General features: G+C 48.3%; 1 long non-coding RNA gene across 4 annotated transcripts in view; it reads left to right on the top strand.

Annotated features, from left to right (window-relative positions):
- The window catches only part of LOC120400606, a 303,500-nt gene that overhangs the window by 149,115 nt on the left and 135,313 nt on the right, over positions 1 to 19,072 (top strand). The window lies entirely within an intron of this gene.

The raw sequence follows: 19,072 nt of genomic DNA, 5'->3' as shown, positions 1-19,072 counted from the left end.
TGGGTCTTTGTTGAACCTGACAATAAACAGTGGCTGAAAAACAAGCACCGTAAGAATGTTCATGTCCTATTTAAATCAATGTTTCTGTAGTAGAGAAGGTATAGGAAAAAGCCTAACATGAATCATTAATATTCAGGACAATTTTTCTTCTAAGACATGCTAAGCAATGTGAGTACATTATCCCCAGCTAGGTATTCATTTAACTTCTCTTCTAAGAGGAGACGAATATTGGCACCTGTTGGAATATAGGGCTCTTTGTTCAAATCAATCGGGTTTAGAACAGAAATTCGGATGAGGTTTTTGTTTTTGTTCTACTTATTTAATCTTTGTTTTTATAAATAAATACAAATAACTCAAACTGAAACTTGATGGCTTTGGTGATAATAAAAGAGCAGCCCCGGGGAAATTTTCTTCATTAACATGTTCTTTCACAACCCACACTCAGTTTCGGTAGGAAAATTTGTTTAACCTTTGCAGCAGCAGCAGCAAATACCCTTTGAAGTCCAAACTTACTAAAACTTGGTTCACAATTTGAACATGATTCTGAATTGCAGGATTTGGTTCTATTTTAAGATTTGTGTGCAGACAGGCAAACCCTATCACTTCTTTGTACAGAATAGAGCCATTTACATTTCCAAATGGCCCTTAGATATATAGTCTGCTGCTCTTTTTTTTTGTTATTTTTTATTTTTTTTTAAATGTAGTTGTTCAACATTTTATGAAGGACACAGAGCTTGCTGGGGGTTGTTTGTAAGGAACCAAGGCTGCAGAGACAGGTGATGTCCAAAATTTGCCACATGGAAGCACATTTGACTTAGTCTTTGATATTCACAACCTTATTTTGTTTAGCTTTTGGTTTATTAGGTTTTTTTGTTGTTGTTCCTTGTGACTGGCTATAGCTAAACCTTCCTGTAGGAACTTAAGCCAAGCAGCCAAATGCAGTCAGCTAAAGCAGCTGAACATGGGGAAGTCAAACAGAAGAGCTGCAGGAGATTCTGAAGTATTGCACTTGGTTCGTAGGTATTATGGTGATGGGCACTCAAGTAATAGCTAAGCTGAATAGACAGATGTTAGCACACTCCCTTGCATATCTTTGGGGACTGTGGAGGAGGAAAATAATGCACAACTGTGGTTTCTGTGGCAGTGGAGAGGGTAAATACCCGGCTGGCTCTTGTCTGGGCAGGTTCCGTGTTGTTGACCTGTGTGTGTTTGTGGAGTACACCTGACCATTCTGGAAAAAACCCTTTTTTTTTCGTGAGACAGCCAGAGCTGTATCCTCCTACCCAAAGGCTGACACTTTTTTTTTTTTAATTCTCAAGTGATTTCGTAGCTGAATCACACACTTAGTTCTTAAATTGCTATCTATGGGCTCTAGGAAGGCAGAAAATAAAAAGAATAAGGAAAAAAATACTCCTTTTTGTGCATAACGAATCTGTATGATTGCTGGTGAAGTACAATGTACTGGCTTTTAGTATTTGCAGCTTACTTCCTGTATGAGGTTAGTTTGTTTATCATAAAAAAACTATTTTTAAACCTATTTCTGCCAATAAGTAATTTGAATGTCAATGTAAGTTGCCTAATGATGTTTCACTGCAGCCGAAGGTTCTGCAGATATTTCTACATGAAATATTACATCCTGCGTCATACTCGGGAGGGGGGGGGACTGCAGCAGTTGCACTTACTAATATCTGCCTGTCTTGTTCTGTCAGCTGCTCTCAGGGCTCACCTCTGCACAGGGGTCCAGGCAAAGGGGGCTCCCTGACCTTGAGCCTGATCACCCCCCACCGCAGCCGTGAGCCAGAGCTCCCTGCAGATTGTCCTCTCAAGGGCAGAGGGCACTTTGGGGATCCTGAGAGCACAGGGAAACAGCAGTCCCACGAGCACAGTGACAGGAACCATCCATGGGTGTGGCTATTGCTCCCTTTGATCCCTCCAGGTCCACCATGGTGTATTGGCCTGCACAGCTGTGGGGTTAGTGACTTCGCATCTTCCCCTCGGCCTGCCCCAGCTCAGCCTCCAGCCCTCTGTGACGCCCCTTCAGCGCAGAGCATCGTGGGGAGTCCTGAGGCTGGGGCAGGGTGGGCAAGGAGGCTGCACACACCCTGCCTTGGCCGGGCAGAGCTCTGGGGCTGCATTTCTGCCTCTGGCAGGGGGAGGTTGGCAGCATCATCTCCAAAAGAAAGGCCCCACCCGCTCAGCGGCCTAGCAAGACCCTGGCGCCTCTCCTGAGTGTAACCCAGCCGTTTCTCATGGCCGTGACTCAGGGAAATGGCCAGCAGGGTCGGCAAGGCCTTTCTGCAGCTGTTCTGGGTTCCCAAGGGGGCCGTGCAGCCCGGAGCACCAGGAGGAGGGATTTGCTCCTCCCAGCTTGAGGCAGCAGGTGGGACAATCGGGCCTGCAGTATCTTTACAGCCTGCGCCGGGGGGTGAGGTTAAGCTGGCTGCTGTAACCCCCTGCTGACACGATAGAGAGGTCCCTGGGGCGCTGACCTCCCCTCTGCCATGGCCCTTGGAGGTTGGGGCCGTTCTCCATGGGCCAGGCTTCCAGGCTGAAGCCCGGGTTGTGTTTCAGCCCCATGGGCCAGGCCAGGCCATGCTGGTCCCTGCTATTCCCACCCCACAGGCACAGCTCACTAGGTCCCCTGCAGCTGATCCTCTGCCCCAATCTCCAGTGCCAGCATCAGGATTTCCGGCTGCCTTTCCAACTGCTCCGGGCTCTTGAGGGATGGAGAGGCTAGTCTCTTCCCTCCGCTTGTCCCCTCGTCAGCCGGGGGTCAGGCCCGGTCCCTTCACACCTGCCTCACGCCCAGGTCTCCCTGCAGCGCTGGCCTCCTCCTGAGCAGGGGGCGAGTGTGGCTGTGGGGGGCCGTGCTGGGAAGGGAATTATGGAGCCAAGCAGTGCCCTGATGGGCAAGGTGCATGGTGGGGACAGGCAGCTGGGATGGGGCACGGTCACCCTGGCTGGCTACCTCCCCACAGCCAGGGATTGCAGAACAGGGCAGGCCCTGACTGCCCTCTGAACAGCCAGGAGTGGGCCTGTGGCTGAGAGAGAGACTTCTCTGTACCCTTCTGCCACCTTCCTCCACACAAACCTGGGCCCCAGGCAAATCGGTCTCGCTTCCCAGTGGCCAGTGCAAGTTTCTTCCTGCGAAAACATTTCCGGCCCGTCTGAGCCTCTCCACCTGCACCCTGTGGGGTGGCGACTATATAGACTAGTCGAGCCCTCAAGCCTGGGGGCAGCTGCCCTTGTGCACAGATGCTCAGCAGCAAGGCATGACCGGGGCCATCTGACAGCTTTGGCTTCCCCACAGCGCAGTGTCTTGGTTTATAGGCAGCGTGGCTCTGCCAGTGACCTGCTGGGTGATTTGGGGCAAGTCGCTTCACCATTCACGGCCTCAGTTTCCCCATCTGGAAAATGGGGAACATGAGACTTCCCTCTTTCTGCAAAGTGCTCTGAGATTTGCTGATGCACCAGGCTCGATAAGAGCTAGGGATGATTATTTTACATATGCTGCTGGAGCCTGGGATCAGGGACGTGTCACGTAAGAGGGGTACAGCAGCTCTGTGCCATACCAAACAACTTACACCTGGCATAGAAAGAGGTGAGCCAAGGGCTGAGCCACAGAGCCCCTGGGGCAGGTCAGCTCGGACTTGGGCCCCGGGACCGGAAGGGCCACAGGCAGTGAGAAGAAAGGGAGTGATGCAGAGATCCTTGTCGAGGCTACAGTGGAGGTAGAAATAAGTGTTAACGTGACCCTGTTGGAAATGCCTCCGCTGTGAGAGCAGCCCCAGGCCCCGGTTGAGCGTGTTTCTCCGTCCGTCTGTGCAGTGGCTGCACATCCGGGCAAGTTGCTGCCAGGAGGTACGAGCGCCTGAGACCATCTCTAGTTCAGACAGGGTCCCACGCAGTGGGTCTGGCTACGTGGTGCATTGGGTTAAATGCTGCTTCTTGCCCAGTCTCCTGCTGGAGTTGTGTTTGTCTCAGTAGGTGAGTGGTCGTGAGCCTACGTGAAACTCTGCTTGGAGTAGGAAGCGGCAAGCAGAGTGGCACTTACATATGGCAGCCAAAATCATCCTTCCTATGTGCCCTTTAACTGAGCCCTCCTTGTGTGTCTTGTAGGATGATTCCAACAGGCTATTCTGTAATCCTGTGTCGTCATTACTGCTCACTCAGTGCAGCAAGAGTGAGCTTCAAAGATGATTGATGTTCAGTTTCATATGGCTGCTGTTCTGGGAATTGTCGGTCCCATATGGGAATTTTCTCTTGGCCATTTTTCCTCCTTCCCTCACCAAGAACTTGTTTTAAAATAGCAAACTGTGTGGATCCATTCCAGTAATTGGATAGAAAACTGGGTTGCTTCTCTCGGATGGGTTAGAAATGTGGCTAAGATTTTTAAAATGTTTGTGTCTAAAGTTAAGGCTCCACAATTCTTTCTTCGACTCCTAAAGCTGTTTTTCTTTGTGTTCCAGGCAGACTGGTTCATTGCCATCTCTCTAATACAGAGGCGGTGGTCAGTATCTTTTCTCTGTGTTCTTTGTTTCAGAGTTTCTGGAGGGTAAAACAGGAAGCTGAATGATGCAGATGATCCAAAATAACGCCAGGGCCTCAATCCCATCTCGAGCTCCTGGCAATTTAAATCAGGAACATCTACACACTCGGATTGGAAAGGGGTATTCCAGGGACTAACTCTACAGTGGATATTTGCAGCACTGGGACATGAATGTGATACTTTGGACATTTCTTATCTTTATTGGCTTAAGTGCTCTGGTCAGAAATGTCCCGTATCTCATGCTAAATCACATGATTTAACTATGTACTGTACAAAACCACTGACAGTCTTTGGTACAGAGGTGACCTAAATTATTTAAACACTTCCTGGAAGAAACAAGGGATTATTTAACAGAAATAGCAACAACATTGCAATGTGAATGGGGAGACGTGGTTACCATTAATAACCATAATAAAGTTTAGAGGTTGTAAGCTATGTAAATAACTTGGGTCATCTCTGTGGATACAATACATCATCTTGCAAGGGCCTGCAATTATACGTCTCTGGGTATAATGGACAAACTGCATCTCCTCTGGGCAAAGGGGGCAGTGGGGGAGCACTTGGATACAAGTATTTGCAATGTGCATCCGATGCAGGTACAGGGATACTTTCTTGTGAAGAACCAGAATAAACACAGTAAACCCCAAACGAACTCTAGTGCTCATTTTTATTCCTTGTCATGTTGTTGTTGTAACAAGAGTGATAAGAATGAGGGTTAATGTGCATTGGAGACAGGGCATTACCGGAGAGAACTGTAACAAAGGTCTGCCAGAGAAAATGCCCTGAAAATATCTACACAGGCTTGTAATTCTTCTTCTGTACCAAGGTAAGGGGAGAGACCGAAATGGAAAAGACAGTGTGTTGCTGAAGCAACAGCCCCCGTTGTGGTGTATGTTACTGTCCTGCGTATGAAACCGGTTGGAATTTTTGAATTGTATCATTTAGATTGTCCTAGTATGTTGGTGTCTAACTCTTAACGTCTTATTTAGCTGGGAAGTGGCTTGGAGCACATCTTGCTCTGGGTTCATCAAATCCGTGCTCAGTAAAGAGCAGGAAGTTAGGTGGAGGGACATAAATTACATCAAGAGCAACTATTGGAGCCCACAAGAAAGTCTTATTACCCAATGCTGTGTTTAAGCTTGGGAAACATTAAAAATTGTCTTCTACGTTCTGAAAAGTGCACATCATTATATAGAGAAGGGAGTGGTTCTGTCGGCAATGTCCTCTCCCTCTGATCTCAGCATCCCGATCCTGGTCTACACTATAGAGACTTTGGGGGGGGGGTGTGCATATAAACACACACACACACACAGAGGTAGGCCTGGTAGTGTGGCTTATTAAGGTTGCCCGACACTTCCAGTTATAAGACATTTTCACTTGTTTATAACTTTGTTGGATTTTAGCTGCTTGGACTGAAAGTTTCCATGCTAGTTGTCTGCTTGCAAGCTGAATATTTTTGGAAACTTTCAGCCAAACCAGTTCTGCCGTTGCTGGGAATGAGGCTAGGGAAAAACTGTGTCTTGCTCATGTTCAAAGAGAAGATTGCCAGAAATTTTTAACAGCTCTGTCACCCCATGCTTTAGAGTAGGGACTTGAAATTTGGCAGGGGATGGGGTGGCCTTTTAAGGCAGAGATGTGACCTTGGCCATTTCTGAAAATCTGCTCAAGTTTGGTCAAGTTCAAAGCTTTGGAAAAATCAGTTTGCCCACACTCGCTAGAGACTTGCTGGAGCGTACCAGCTAAAATCTCCAGCCGCTCACAGCTCTGAATGCTGACCAAACTGTGAATGAATGCACCATCCTCACAGAGCGCCTGCGGTCCCACAGAAAACAGCCTCCTTCACTACTCAACACTGCAAAGCGTCCTGTGGTACCTTATAGACTAACAGACGTATTGGAGCATGAGCTTTCGTGGGTGAATACCCACTTCGTCATGCATCCGACGAAGTGGGTATTCACCCACGAAAACTCATGCTCCAATCCGTCTGTTAGTCTACAAGGTGCCACAACCTTAGTAATGTTCTTTAGCCTAGCTTTGTGTGTGTGAGGTGCATACAGACTCATGCAAACTTTTAAAAGAAAAATTAATACAGGGTGGGATTTTCAAAAGCACCAAAGTGATTTAGGAGCGGAAATCTCATTGAATGTTGGGGGGATTTATGGTCCTCAGTCACTTAGGCCCAGATCCTCAAAAGTATTTGAGCACCTTTTAGATGCTTTTGCAAATGCCGGCTAACTCCCACCTGCCCCTGAGCCACCATTACTTAGCTGATTTCGTAGCCACATTCTGCAAAGTTCGAGTTTTGTTTAGCTTTAGCTCTCTCTTGGTGCCCGATGGTAAGGGCATAAGAGTACAGGATTCTTGGTGGACGTGCCCCAGCACAGGGCAAAGAGCCATCCTTTCGGGGACCTGTTCTCAGTTGTGAAAGCCTGTGTTGAAAACACCAGGACTGCATAGCAAGGGATGTGCGCTGCAGGGGTGTGATAGGATTGTCCTCGATGGGGCACATCCCTGCACCTGGTCTCTGGGGGCTCTTGAGGGAGAGGAGATAACGTGGCTTTGGATTCCCATTCCTCTCCCTGGATCTTGGCTGCTGAGGGCTGGTTGAGTCCATAGCATGAAGCAGAGCAGCCCCAGGCCTGCTCTGCATTATGCTGGCTGCCCACAGCCCCCAAAGAAGGGATGGCGTAGACACCACTACAGTGACCCTGAGGTTTATTCCATGCCAGGAGATCCTCCTCCAGCCATCTGAGCCGAGTTTATGGCTACTTTGTGCTGCTGCAATGGCGCATCGCGGCTTTAGTGGGGTCGGGGGCCTGACTCTAATCTCTTCACATTCAGGCCATCCACGTATACAGGAGGTCAGACTAGATGGTCACAAGAACCTGCAGGGAGCTCTGTAGCTTTGGAGTGCTCTCACAGCACGTACTTGTTCAGGCTGCAGCTCGGCTGCTGTTGGACAGTGAGTGCAGGCACTGGAGCCAGGCTCCAGACGCGTGCTAGGGAGTGCCAACCCGGGCATGAGACTGGTGACCAGCGTCTTGTGGCGACTGACGTTTTGCAGGATGGAAGATTCTGGCCACATTTTCAACTCAGCTGATGGCATTCTGCACACTTCTGTTCCTCCTTAGCTTTCCAGTTGGATACAGCATTCGTCAGTTCCTGCCCTAACCTGCTGCGTAGTTTTGCTGTGTGCTGTTAAACAGCTGCGATGTTTCGCCCCAGAGCTGGGTGCATTTCTGAGCTGAATTGATCCCTGAAAACCAGTCTGCAAAGCTCTTTGAGATGAAAGTATGTCAAAGTGAGGTATTATGTTGTTAGTTCATCCCAGCAGAGTAATGGCCATTGGCTTCAACAGAAATGTCGAACAGGTAGCTTCTGAGCTATCACATGTAAAACTGATGTGAGTGAGGTGAGAATGAGGTTATCCCATAGCCTGCCACTTGACAGACAGGAATAATGGACTTGGCTCTGATGTCTGTCATTATTGGATGTGATTTCAAAGAGCTGCAAAGCTGACATTTATCAGAAGTGTGTAGGTACAGCTGATCGGCCTGTGGTGGCTTAATCCAGCCCCTACAAAGGCTACAGACTGAATTATCTTTCATTTTGAGTCACGAGCCTGCAAAGTGTCTGAAGCCCATGCTCTTGTCACTTGCTGTGTTTGTTGTTGTGTATGTGGTTGTGGCTTTCCCAGTGGGGTGTTTGACTTGGGGTTAAAAAAAAAGTTATCCTCAGATGGCGACGTCAGATAACCATTATTTTCTGGACTGAAACCTGCTATCGGCAAGTTACAAACCCCAGAATGGGATCAGTGACAGATTTACCACTGCAGTACAGGGGCCCTGGAGGGAATAGACTAGGTCTTAGGTGAGCTGCGTTCTCTGTAGTAGTTTTTCTTATCCCTGAAAAGTTCTATGACATGAAATATTAGTTTGACCCTAACATTTTGCTGATAATACTACTCTGAAATGTTACCTTAGAAGTGTTCTAGTTGTTCCAGAATCTACTTGTACAGCCCCAAAAGACCACATGTGCCCATACAAAATGACTGTTAATAGACAATAAAAAAGTTTGGTTTTTTTTCTATTTCCTCAAAACTCGCTTCTCAGAAGAGAGTTTCATTTACCATAAATTGTTTACCAGTAAAGTTAAAACCTCAGGAAAAAGAATAACATCTAATATTTATAAAAGTTGCTGTGATTGAACGGAACTTGCTGTTGAAGGTTGACAGGCACTGAATTTGAAGAGCATTAGTAAACTGGTGAAATGTTCCAGTTTATTTTTTTATATTTATACAGTTAAATTATTAAATGTTTATTCTCACCACAGGCTAAATTGTTGAAAAATGACATTTTTTCCTATTTGCTGTTCCCCATTTTTCCATCCCATTCCCACTTCCCTTTAAAGAAAATGTTTGACTCATTAAGCCCAGTTAGAGCTGAGCTAGTTTCTAGGACACATCAACTGGCCATTGTGGTTAAAACATGTGGTTTAAATATGGTTCCCACATGAGCTGTCCATGTCCAGGAACACCACAGGCTGTACTGCATTAGAAACAGGTGTCCCAGGACCTTTCAATTCCCTGCTTTTACGTTGTCAGCTGTGGGATCGATGAGGCCTTCAGTTTCTCTACTGAGCTGATATGTAACAGTGCCTCAGAGCTCAGCCGGGTGCCCTTTTGACATCCATCCCTGCCTGGCACAGTTCTTGCTGCAGCTGAGGGGCACGTTTAAAAGGCGGCGTGTGCCCCAAATGTCGTCATGCTGTGAGAGCAGCTCATCCCCTGAGTTTGTGTGAATACATAAGGCTACTTGGGTGAAGCTGCCTTGGGCGCTGTGGAAAATTCCACCCCAAATAACTAACTGGGCAGAGCTCGGTGGTTTCATAAGTTAATTTTTCACCTCCAAAGACTTGGTTGCAGTTGGATCAAGTTGGAATGAGTTGACTGCAACCCTCTGGAGTCCCTGCTCGATTCTTCCCACCAAACTCAGCCCCATGCTGTTTGGCATGATTAGCACGCTCTGCTTAAGAAAGGGCCAGGACTAAGCATCAGTCCCAGGCAGGTGTGTTATCAGAGCCATGTGCTCAGCTCGGGACTGCAGTGTTGCCGGCTGTACTCCTGGATTCATTCACCACTCTCCAGAGTACTAAGCTGACACAATGACGGCTGAGTGCAGGCATTGGGATTCCTCTCTGAGCAGAAAGGAGGGCAAGACAGACTGCATGCTGCTGACGGACCCCATGTAACAGGCCTCCACCAGCGATCACTGGCTACTCACGTAATAGCAAGTCCCTTCTCCTGATCCCTTAGTCGTCGTGCTGCATTTGTCCAGACACAGGCACCAGTGTAAATCAGGAGTAGCTTCGCTGCTGCCACTCGAGTTGCACCTTTTCTACACAGGTGCAAGTGAGAGGCAGGAGAGGCCGAGTGTGCAGGGGTGCTTGGCACACAGCAGGCCTCCCTGTGCCCCTGCACCGTCCGTGGTTAGTCATTTATGCCAAGGCCAAGGGGATGTAAGACTGGCGAATCGGAACTGTTTACCAGGGCAAGGCATTCGTTCAGCCTGCTCCCTCTGTGAACTCAGCAAGCTGCCCCTGCTCCTGCCTCCTCGCTAGTCATGGAGGCTCTGCAGCCCTCAGTCTGTGTCTGCACTGGAGACCTGCACCATTGTCCGGTTGAGCTGGATTAAATACAAACAGTTCAGTGCATCCATGCTGGTTGTCTGAGGTTCTTATCTGGCCCCCAACCCCACCGCATCTGAGCACCCGACAGTCGTTACTGTATTTACCCTCACGTGGATAATGGCACTGCCTTGCCTCCCCATTGGACAGGTGGGGAACTGAAGCAGAAAGACTGTGACTGTCTGTCTGTCTGACGGTCAGGTGGAAGTGAACCCAGCTCTCCTGAATCCTAAGCCAGTGCTCTAGTCACTGGGCGATCCTTCCTGCCCAGCCCGACTCAGTCTAAGAACCTGCATCCACAGGAATAGCATTCTAAACCATTTCTGGAGCGGGCCGAAGCAGTGCATTGTGGGAGATTTTGCAACGTCATCGTCATGCACCTTGGATAGTAGGGGGGAAAAGTTAGCTGAACCCTCACCCAGGGCACTAAACCAGTCCCCGCTGAAATGGCTTAGGCTGAGCCACTTTTCAGACCTCCTGAAAGCCTCGTCCGCTCCAGCCGCTTCTTGAAGTGCTTGTCAGCTGGTTGTAGCACATTGATGTGCAGAGAACTGGCTTACACGCATTCTCGAGCATTAAATCAGGCTGCAGAACAGTACATGCATCCAACATAGGCCAGGCTTCGATGCAACCCCGTTGCCTTCAGTGGAACCGAATTAACAATAATAGCGATGCACAAGGAGGAGCAGACGGTAGCTGCCTCTCTGAGCTGTGTTGCCTCTGCTGTATGAATGAGAGGGGGAAAAAGCAATAAAAACTTTTCTTCCCTCACTGAAGTCAATATATCTGGAGCTATACTGATCTCATAGAGCTGGAAGGGACCCCGAAAGGTCATTGAGTCTAGCCCCCTGCCTTCACTAGCAGGACCAAGTACTGATTTTGCCGCAGATCCCTAAGTGGCCCCCTCAAGGATTGAACTCACAACCCTGGGTTTAGCAGGCCAATGCTCAAACCACTGAGCTATCCGTCCCCGAATAAGGCTGAAGCAGAGCTGTTAATCAGAAGGTGGCATCTCTTTTCTGAATGGAACCGTACTGTAGATCGTGTTGGTCCAAGGTTTTAAATCAGATCGAGCAGTGGTTTTCAAACTTTTTAGGCCATGTACCCCTTTCCAAATAATGTAGTCTACCATGTACCCCCATCTGAGATAGGGTCACACTATACCTATGAAAATGGTGTGGGGGGAAGTCTGTAAGGGATAACAAGATGCTTTTCTGCTATTACAGGATTTTTCTCGTGAACCCCCTGATGAGAGCATGCATACCCCAGTTGAAAACCACTGAAAATACCCCAGGTGGTCTGCATTCCCCTTAATCCTGTTATGTGTTAGTGGGAGGGGAGAACGGATAAGTATGAATTTACCAGCCAAGAAACTGATTTTGCTGCGTTGTCCGCTATTTGCCAATGGGCACGCTCTTTCGAGGAGGAGGAGGAGAGTGCCTTCCTCCTCCGGAGCTCAGCAGCTGCGCGCACGAAGGCTTTACGTGGCACTGGCAAGTGGGATCAGAGGAGGAGGCTGGTGTTGCAATGAAATTTGGGATTTCCACAAAGAGGGTGATAAATGACTGGTGTGAGATTTCACTCCATATGTTTTATGGAAATATGCGAATGAGTGGGAATATAATGTAGCTGGAATATGCTTCATGCAAAAGCTCTCTTGTAAGGTATCATTACAAAGTTATAATCGACTGAGTGTGGTCATCCTGTTTGTACGCATGGATCATTCTTGTATCTGAAACTAGAAATATGAAGTATAACTCTAAAGTCCTGTTGTAATTACGCAACGTGTGGGCCATTAATGGTGGTTTAGAATCTTGATGGCACAATTGGTTGTAAATGGCTCTGTTTACTTGTAAGCCTTCCTGTGTTTGCGTGAGTCAAGCCGGGAAGAATGGAGGCTTGGGAGGGTCTCACAGGACATGTGACCATGTCACCTGGTACTGGAATCCATCTTAAACCTTGTGCTTTTCCATTTAGAAGGAGCAGTGGGGACCCAGAGAGACACAAGATTCACGCTTTGTGCCAAAGCTTTAAAAGGGGGTGGAACAGAACAAAGGGGGCTGCCAGTCATGAGAAATCCCCTAGTTACCACCTGAGCTGGAACTAACAAGGATTGTACCAGGGGAAAGGATTGGGCCCAGACTAGGAAGGAGTCTAGTCTGTGAAAGAAGCTTAGAGGAACATCTCTGAGGGTGAGATTTACCTGTATTCAGTTTCTTAATGTATTAGGCTTAGACTTGCATGTTTTGTTTTATTTTGCTTGGTAAGTTACACCTCTACCCCGATATAACACGAATTCGGATATAACGCGGTAAAGCAGTGCTCTGGGGGGGCAGGGCTGCACGCTTCGGCAGATCAAAGCAAGTTCGATATAACGCGGTTTCACCTATAACGCGGTAAGATTTTTTGGCTCCCGAGGACAGCGTTATATCGAGGTAGAGGTGTACTTTGTTCTGTCTGTTATTACTTGAAACCACTTAAATCTTACTTCTTATTCTTAATTAATAAACAAAAGTGATTGTATTAACCCAGAGTAAGTGGTTAATACCTGGGGGAGCAAACAGCTGTGCATCTCTCTCGATCAGTGTTATAGAGGGCAGACAATTTATGAGTTTACCCTGTATAAGTTTGATACAGAATAAAACATTTATTTGGGGTTTGGATCCCATTGGGAGCTGGGTGTCTGGGTACTGGAGACAAGAGAACTTGCTGAGCTGTTTTCAGTTAAGTCTGCAGCTTTGGGGCATGGGTCAGACCCTGGGTCTGCGTTGCAGCAGACTGGCATGTCTGGCTCAACAAGCCAGGGTTCTGGAGCCCCAAGCTGGCAAAGAAAATGGGCTCAGAGGTAATTTCAGCACATCAGGTAATTTCAGCACAGTCCCCAGGGGATCTCTGTGGACCGAGCCCATCACAACTGGGTTTGTCAGGAACTGTCCAGGACTGCTTTTCCTCATTTGGGGCCTGATTGTGAACCCCACTGGGAAGCAGACACATTGAAATCACTGGGACTAAGTACCTGCTTAAGTGCTTTGCTGAATAGGGATGGGATTACTTACCCACTTAAAATTAAGCATGCGCTTATGTACTGTGTTGAACCAGGACCTTGTTAACTCTCCTTTGATGGCTCTTAAAGCATGCTGATCAATAATTGTGCTACGGACAGTAGAGAACTGTGCTCAGTTTGCATTTTTTAACTGGCTTCAGTAAAAGTTTACAGTTAAAGCTGACAATTAAAAATGGTTCACAAGAGAAAAATTAGCAGCTTTATCACTTTGGGTTGACAGAGTGTTTTTGAAATGGGAAAATCTTTTTTCCTCCAAAAAGCTCCTATCCACTGTTGAGTAAACAGCCATAACACTCTGACAGTCAGCCCAGCTACACCTACTCAAATTGCCGACTGCTGCAATTTCAGCTTCAAGCTTTAATATCCTAGACACGACTCACTTGGTAAGCAAGGCGTTGGTCTGATTTATGATATCGTCTTGCCAACCTCACTATTCAACAACTTTTATTTTTCTAGTTCTGTAACCACCTAAGCAAATTTCACCATTAAATATACAAGGCAACAGAGTAAAATGAAAAGGATGTTGCAGATACACCAGAGTCTGATGCTTAAGCTAGTCTGCTGCAAGCAAAGCAAACGATTGCTATTCATTTAGTTTTGTGTGGCTCCAAAACATTTCTACAGCTAATTCAGGCATAGGAGGGCCATGTGGTTAGTTGGTTAACCATCTACAGTATTGTACCTCTCACATATGGAACACTGCACTTAAAGGTAGGGCTGTATTATTGGTAACTGTGGGCTTGGTTCTTGCTGCATTTCATCACTCTCACTCAAGTGTACATCTCAACTGCTGACATGTCTTCACTTGCTATCACAGATCTCCCTCACCAGTCTGTCTCTGCCCAAGTTCCCGTTTCAGCCCGTCTGTCTGACATCGCTTCTTGCATGGGCTGTTGTCAAATCCAGCCTCACCAGACCAAAACAGGTCCTCTGGAATCTTCCCCACTCCCCCGTTCTGTTACTGTTCACAAACCCTCCACCTTTGCAGCCCCTCAGTGCCACCTCCCAATCTTGCTGCATGTTCCTCAACAATATTTCCAAGAGTTACACTCCTCTCTGAGCTCAGCCAGCTCGAGTACTCAGGAGGGCCCTATTTAACCCTCAACACATCGTGTCTGAGCATCTCCCAATCACTCAGCTTGGTTTATCCTCACAACCCCTACACGAGGTGGTATCCTCCTTTTGCAGGGAGAGGAACTGAGGCAAAGGGAAGATGACACGATTTGCCTAAGGCCACATAGGAAGTCGGTGGCTGAGTTGGGAATTCAATGCAGGTTTCCTGCATCCTAGTTCAGTGTTCTAGCCACTAGTCTATCCTTCCCATCAGGCCTTTTCTGAGTCCTAAGTAAATATGACCCAGTAAGAATTATTCCAGGGGAGAGTGAACTTTACACCTTTCTGGAAGAGGCTTTTTTCCTTTAGGGAAAGTGTTCTTGCTATTAGAGAGACATGCATTTTTCATGTGCATATTAGGGACCTAAAGGATCACAGATTTACAGTTGTTGCAAGAGGCATATGAGTAACAGGAACCAGCTTGTTTGTTTATTAGCTATACAGCAATTGTACATTACCGACAACAATGCAATAATCTGAACCGTAAGCACATTGCATATGAGTTATCTGGAAGCTGTTATGGGTCAGAGAGTGAATTTGGTATGTGCTCTATATTTTTATCTTTCTGCCATGCCAAACTAGTTTTGCTAATCTCCAACATATGTTACAGTTGTAAAAGGCTCATCCACTGTGCACAGAGCTGTAATACAAGGTATTAAAACAGCACTAAATTTTGATCAGTCATCAATGGTGAAGCCAGATCTTAAACATGATTTGCAAAAGGCAGTTGCTGTGCACATCTGGTGATGTACGGCACCTTTGTTGGTCTTGTAACCCTCCTGCACAAAGATTTCCAGGCAGGATGAATGGGGATTTTTATAACATGAAGTAGTGTTCACCAGGGACTCCAGTGAGGCTAGTAAACTCATGATCACGCGGAACCTAAACAAGATTTGAACCCAACTGGCCAGCAGTGGAAAGAAACTAACCCAGTGTGCCACGTAGTCCCAGCTTTTGCATTTACTCCCAAGATTTTCTTTCCATTCATTCATTGAAGCAGCTCATCTAAAATATGAGACCTGCATGCTAAGCTCCGAAAATGCTACTGACTGCACTGTAGCACATCCAAGCACTGCACACTCATAGCTCAGACAGCTCCATTTCTGTGCTAACTGCCTTTCCCAGTTATTCTAATGTGCTCTACCGCGTCTTTGGGGCTAAGGTTTTCCATGCCTTTTCCCTGTCTAAAGGTGAATTTTTGTTCTAGAAAAGCTTGACCAAGTCACTCTTGGAGTCATTGGGTGATTCAAGGCTGGTTTTCCTCATAGGGTCGTATCAGACTGTTAGTGCTCAGATTAACTCAAAAGACCACGGATCAGAGTCTGCTGTGGCCGAGTTCCGATCTACAGAGCAGAGTGGTTATTGCTCCCCTCACTCTCTGCCCAGCTATTCCTGGCCATGTGTATGTTAGAGCCGTCAAAGGGCTGCTCTAAACTACGCCGGCTGGCAGACAGTGCCTCAGATCTCTCCTTCCTGGGATGGGTCCCCTCAAGATGTGTGCTCTTTGAGGTGTATGAGGGTGGTTTTCCATTATAATAGTATCCTGTGCATAGATAGCCACTTGTTCTATTCTTTTTATTCTCTACAGGTTCGTAATCTGCCCCCATCATTGTAGTATCTGAGCACCTGCCAGTCGTGTATTAAGCGACTGACTAACACCTATCACATATGGTTTCCTCTCTCTCTCATCCTCTCCCCCATGTTTTGCTTGGGTAGGGCTTTGGCGTGTGTGTGTTTTTGACTGTCCATGCTCTGCTGAGTCTGTCTTAGTGAAGGTCACCTTGCCCTTGGAGCGGAAGGGGGTGAGATTTGGGATGATCTGTTTGTTCCCATGGGAGATCGTTCCACCCTCAGGGGCTGCCCCCTGAACAGATGAACTTTACCCAAAGGGCAGAAAGTTCCGTGGGGCCCAAGGAGTGAAGCTGTAAAGCTGGCTTCTCATCCCAGCCATAGGCTCTTGGTGGTAGTCTTGAAAGGCCCTGGAGGCTGGGGTTATGTGCGTGCTCCCTCCCAGACCCACAGGCTCCCATTCAGAGTGAGCAGCTGAGACCCCTTCCCCGTCCCTTTGAGACCGTTGCCTGTGTTGAGTGCAGAACTCCCTGCATAGACAGTGGGTGCCATTAGGAGTGTTCACGGTTTGCCTTGGATGACTAAATAACCATATTCCCTGGCGACTGCTCCTGTATGTACTGTCACATCCCGAGGGAACGTTATTGAGTTCACTAAGGCAGGAGAAAAGATTTGATGGGTGATTACTGGACAAGCACGCCCAGAACGTTGGCTTTGCCAGAGCCCAGCTTGCAACATTTCTCCCCCAGAGCTGGGAGCTGGAAGGCCATCCCAAGTATCCACTGCAAGCATTCCCCTTTGCATCAGAGTCCCCGCCTCCAGCACGGCCAGCGTGAAGGCAGTGACTGTCTGAACTGGTGAGGTTTGTGTGTGCGTGTGAATACATTTCATGGGATGAAGTGGCTTCTGTAGGAAAGAATGAGTCAACGTTATGAAAATAAAAACCAGCAAGCCTTGCAGAAGCGAGTTCAGTGGTGTGCGTAACACTTTCACCTGCTGTCTTGCACGGTTCCAGACGCTCACTCTCTTCTGGGCTTTCTCCTGTGACGCGCTCGCTGCAGTATCAGTAGCTTGTGCGCTTCCAGGGGTCAGCAACTTGACGTGGGACAGCTGGGCCGATCAGCACCACTCAGGTTATCCCTCGTTACTGGTCAGTATTTGTATTGCCACAGTGCCTGGGAACCCCAGTCCTGGATCAGCTGGGTGCTGTACAGAGACAGACCCAAGAGATGGCCCCCGGTAAGATGCAGCCGACTTCTGTTCCAGTCCTGATTTAACCCCTGAGCCAGCAGGGAGGGTCGCGTCGCAGAGCTGAGCTTGGCTTTGAGAAGGGGGAATGTCTGAGCAGTTCAGCAATAATCTGTCCATCAGTGGCCAAAGTCCTATGCAAATGGACAGTAACGCCACAGCCAAGGGCTCTTTATCCACACAGCAGGCTGCAGACTTTACCGGAAACAAAAACTCAAGCCCTTTGCAGCTAAAGGCTGCTTAGACTTGAGCATGTCAGATGCAGTTGCAGCTTCTGGGACTGTGGCATTTACTTAGTGAACCATAGTGACAGTTTCATATCGCAGCTCGGGCGGGTCTCAAGGAAGCTCACCCCAACCCAGCTGACAAGAGCCACAGAACGCGCTGCGAGGAAAGGCCAGGAAGGATATTTTGAGGGATAGCTGCCGGGGAGCTACCCGAATGCACTACGCTCGCTGCGCCTGTGTCCAGAGAGAACCTGCCTCCCCTCAGTGTTCTGGGCTCATCTAATCCCAATGCAGTAGGCTCCCTTCTCACCTTTGGAAGCCGGAGAACTTCAAATCCACAGGCACTGGTGCTTCCCTGGTTGCTCTCACCAGAAAGCAGGTGGCCGTTGGGTGTTGCTCCCATCAAAGCAAAAGTTACCCCTCTGCTTTCTGGGCTGAGCATCTCCGAGCCTTGAGAGGAATTCCTGGATCCTGGCATAGCAGGTCTGCTCTCAGACCCCCTCAGCTCAAGAGGGATGCGGTGCGAATAGACTCCCAACTAGGCAGCCTGGGATCCTCTCCCACGGTTCGGTGCGATGTTGACTGCAAGGTTTGGCCTCTGACTCGGGTGCTGGAGTCACTGCCCTTCCCCTCACTAGGTTCAAACCTCCAGAGAAGTTCTTGAAAACACAACTGAGCAGCACCCAAAGCAATTCGTGCTCCAATTCCACACCCACCAGGCCTCTGAGCCAGGCTCCTTGCAGCTGAGAGGTTCTACTGAATTCAGAGCACCTGCCGGGCCATCAGCAAGAGCTCTCCGCTAAGATCGCAAGGCTTAGCTGTCATGGGGGCCCCAGCTGTGCCCAGGAGGCTCCGGGCTGGCAGTGTGCACACTGGCACCCAAAGCGGCCGTTGCCTGATAGTGCCGGGGCGGCCTTCCCTGCCGTTGTGGCAGCTCTGGCTCTACAAAAGAAGGGAAATTTCCTTTCTCCGCTGCATTATCCCTCTCTCTTCGCAGACTGGAATTCTGGAGCTGCAAAGAGATTGGGAATTTGCTCTCCACCCTGTAGTCCAGAGTTCTCTACCCAGATAAAGCACCCTCTTGGCATGGTTGTCAGGAAGCAGGGTGCAACAGACATGCAGCCTACAAGGCAGCAGGAAGCCTTGAGCAGGACAGGAGCAGAACTTGAAATCCATCTGGGTGCTCTTGCAAACATTAAGACGACATGGCCAATGTTTTCAAGGGTCCCCTCATTTTAGATGCGCAGCTTGGAACACCCAGGCCTGAGTTCCGAGATACCAAGCACCCACGGAGTGGGCTCCCAGACATCCAGGCACTGGGTTTCCATCCAAATGGTCCAGAAACCTCCCTGTTACAGTCCCGACTCTCTCAAGTGCTAAAGGAGTTGGCCGATGAGATTGCAGAGCCATTGGCCATTATCTTTGAAAAATCATGGCGATCGGGGGAGGTCCCGGATGACTGGAAAAAAGCTAATGTAGTGCCCATCTTTAAAAAAGGGAAGAAGGAAGATCCAGGGAACTACAGGCCAGTCAGTCTCACCTCAGTCCCTGGAAAAATCATGGAGCAGGTCCTCAAGGAATCAATTCTGAACCACTTAAAGGAGGGGAAAGTGATCA

The sequence above is a fragment of the Mauremys reevesii genome, linkage group 3, assembly GCF_016161935.1.
Source record: "Mauremys reevesii isolate NIE-2019 linkage group 3, ASM1616193v1, whole genome shotgun sequence".
NCBI classification, from domain to species: Eukaryota; Metazoa; Chordata; order Testudines; family Geoemydidae; genus Mauremys; species Mauremys reevesii.
Note: the sequence above shows the minus strand (reverse complement) of the source record. Positions and strands in the feature narration are given on the sequence as shown.